This window comes from Brienomyrus brachyistius, unplaced genomic scaffold (genome assembly GCF_023856365.1).
Source record: "Brienomyrus brachyistius isolate T26 unplaced genomic scaffold, BBRACH_0.4 scaffold611, whole genome shotgun sequence".
Taxonomy (NCBI): domain Eukaryota; kingdom Metazoa; phylum Chordata; class Actinopteri; order Osteoglossiformes; family Mormyridae; genus Brienomyrus; species Brienomyrus brachyistius.
In genome coordinates this window covers 33,740-36,868 of record NW_026042886.1, presented here as the reverse complement: position 1 = coordinate 36,868, position 3,129 = coordinate 33,740, and the positions used below count along the sequence as shown (strand labels likewise).

The 3,129-nt window shown below is 41.0% G+C and overlaps 1 non-coding gene across 1 annotated transcript; it reads left to right on the top strand.

The window, feature by feature from the left end:
• Positions 1-1,877: 1,877 nt before the first annotated feature.
• On the top strand, positions 1,878-1,949 carry trnad-guc (transfer RNA aspartic acid (anticodon GUC)). Its single transcript has one exon. It is a non-coding gene; the product is annotated as a tRNA-Asp (tRNA).
• The last annotated feature ends 1,180 nt before the right edge of the window (positions 1,950-3,129 follow it).

The window sequence follows — 3,129 nt, the reverse complement described above, 5'->3', positions numbered from 1 at the left end:
CGATATCATTTCCTGGGAAGGCATAGCGAGGAAGGCATCTAGTTAGAGTCGAGAAATGCATTAAGCCGTCATAAATCAAAAACGCTGAACTCGATAAATAAATTACATAAATAAATATGAGCGCAAGGAGATCGATGACAGTCTTAATGCACAGGATTCCCGAAGACCGCCGATGTATGGGCTTTCCTGTGAAGGGCTTAAATGACCATTAGGACCCGGCCCCCGGGACACTGCACGGCCGGGTGTAAGACAACCCGGGCGGCACGAAAAATTATTTTTAAAAAGTAAAATATGTATCGTGCACCTGTCATCGCATGTGGAATCACTGTGATTAACAGTCTTTGATTCTTCATCTTTATCCCCATGTCGGGATCTTGCATCGCCACAATGACTTGTTCAATCTGGGATAAGAAGAATAGTCAAAATCGTGAAATCAAGGTGACGACAGACATAGTGAAAACTTTCAACCTAGTAATATAATAATTGCTTAATGTGTGATTTGATATGTAATCGTTATATTCATCATTAAATCACCGGAGAGACACACTCATATATTTAGGCATATATATAAGTAAACTACAAGGTTTTTCCTCTGACTATCTTAACTGCACGTCAAAGACGTTATCGGATATTCCCGACTACAGACTTTCGGTTTGATCATTTATTCGCGTTATTAATTCGGCTCCTGATTACATTAAACTAAACATGCTCAGATTGTTACAACCTTTGCTTGTCGGTTATTTTTGGGATCTTTCTGGATGGGCTCAAGGCGGGGTCTGTAAGCACAAGCAAACTGCCAGCACTTTTGTTTTACATGAAAATAGTTTGATGTCGGCCTATTGCGTTATTGTCTGGCTATAATTTGGAGGCAATATTAAACAATAGGCCCATATATTGTAAATATACATGTTGTGTTGTTTTGTTGTTATCACAAACGTATAGCCTGATCATAAATTTCATGGATACCTGGATGTTGTATGTTCCATTATATTTATGAATGAATGATTTATGTGAAGTCTGGCTTAGATTCGAGAATTAATCATATAGATTAAAAAAAGTTTTCATTTAAAACTTATCTCATATAATAAAATCCTCGTCCGAACGAACATATGTCAGAATGAAAAAACATTTAAATTATTTTTGTGATGCATCAGTATCAATAGCTACAACGTCATAACAGATATAGATATAATGCGGTTCATACTTTTGAAGTTGATGCGTATCTCCCGAAAAAAATCAACTCCAGAAGAGTCCGCGTCTGTAAATGCCTGAACTTCGGAATCGATCCTACCTTTGTTAGGCGCGGCATCTGTGTCTTGCAGCTGTTCCCTTGGATAAAGATGTTAATTGTCATGCTTACAGCATCTCGATCTCCGGCGTTTGTGAAGTTGGGATTGATGCTGTCCTGTGTTTTTTTTTTCCTTCCACACTTAAGCTCTGCTTGTTACTGCCCCATAGCGGAGCGCAAGTGAAACGGACTACCGGAGATTTGCACTGTTTTTCTGTTAGTGTGTATAATCAAAATATGACTCAGTTTGGCCAGTTAGAAAAATATGATAATAGAAAAGTATTCTTTTCCTCTCACTTTTTTTTCTTGATTTAATTACCGACTTCACGTACTTACACTGTGTCCCGTTGCACGATGTAATATTGCGAAACTATGATTTTGTGGCAGTGTTTTGTAAAGGAATTTTCCGTTTAATCATCGTCTTAGTATAAAGCTATATGGTTGTTCTGGTATCAGTGGACGTACATTATGTATTTTTTCTTCTCTTGAGCACCATGGTCATGACATGAAGCTCAGTCATTGATTACTCGCAAATGTTAGTAGTCATCCGCTGTTTATCTTGAAGATGTAAAAGTAGTGCGCGTACATCTCCTCGTTAGTATAGTGGTGAGTATCCCCGCCTGTCACGCGGGAGACCGGGGTTCGATTCCCCGACGGGGAGAGTCTGCATCTTTTTGCCTCGGTCTCAAAAGGCACCAAGCTAGAACCGGCCCCGTGTTAGTGGAAACGGGGCTTGTGACTTGTACTCATGCATAATATTCTGCGGGTCGCTCAGCAGCGCAGCATATGAAACTAGACTCGGATTGTAAGTGTGTGGTTTTGATAATTGATGTATGGATGGATGGATCCTTAATAAGAGATATAAACAATAAGGTCCAGTCGCCAACTAATCATGTAAAATACGTCATAAACTCATGGTTGTTAAACCCAGAATAAAAATGAAGACGTATAACTAGGAAAGTCAACTTGCACATTTCAATTTTGGTTCGATATAATCACGTTGTCCTTAACCCTCCAGTGCAGGAGGGGACGGTAATGCGCATCGAATGTTTCCGAACCTGTGTGTGATACAACCGAGGAAGAGCCGATGACTTCGGGGGAGGAGGGGCAGGCGACTCGGAAGAAAAAGCAGCAGAACCCAATGCAGCCTGTAGCCCATTCAAAGGCCTACTGTTGGACCTCTGCTTATTTTGCAATACGTCTTTAGTACGGACTGAAAAATGTCCGATTTCGATGAGTTTGAGAAGCAGTTAAGCGAAAATCGGCAAGGTAAGTTTGGCTTTGAAGATCGGTGTATGCTCCCTGTTTTAGGGTAATAAAGTGGCCGGCGTGTCCTAGCGCCGAGGATGGTGCGGAGGGCACTTCTGCTGGTTCCGAAAAGAAAAGCGCGGCTGGGAAATCGGTGCCTTTTATCCGAGCGCTCGCCGATTCTGAAACCTGCCCGATTCTTCTTCTCCCAGCTGCCGCAGGATCCCCGAAAACTGACCGCTTTGGTAAATCAGTGACATTCTTTGCTTGGCATTGTTATAGAGATCGCTAGGCCTGCATCCATCAGTGCCCGGCGTACATAACATGGACATTTCAATGAAACGTTATTGGGGTGCACTCGATGTGAAAGCCTGCGGTTTTATTTATTTAATTATTTACCATTATACACTTGGATCATAAATTGTGACCCGCGTATTTTCATTCGCAGTAACACACTATGCATGGATGTTTGTTGCAAGCGTTATATTTTCAAGATCACGTTTAAAGTTTTATGCAAATAAAAACGACCGCGACCACTTGATTTAAAGTCCGCACTTAATAACAGTGTTAGTTACTTGGTTTTTAAATACTAC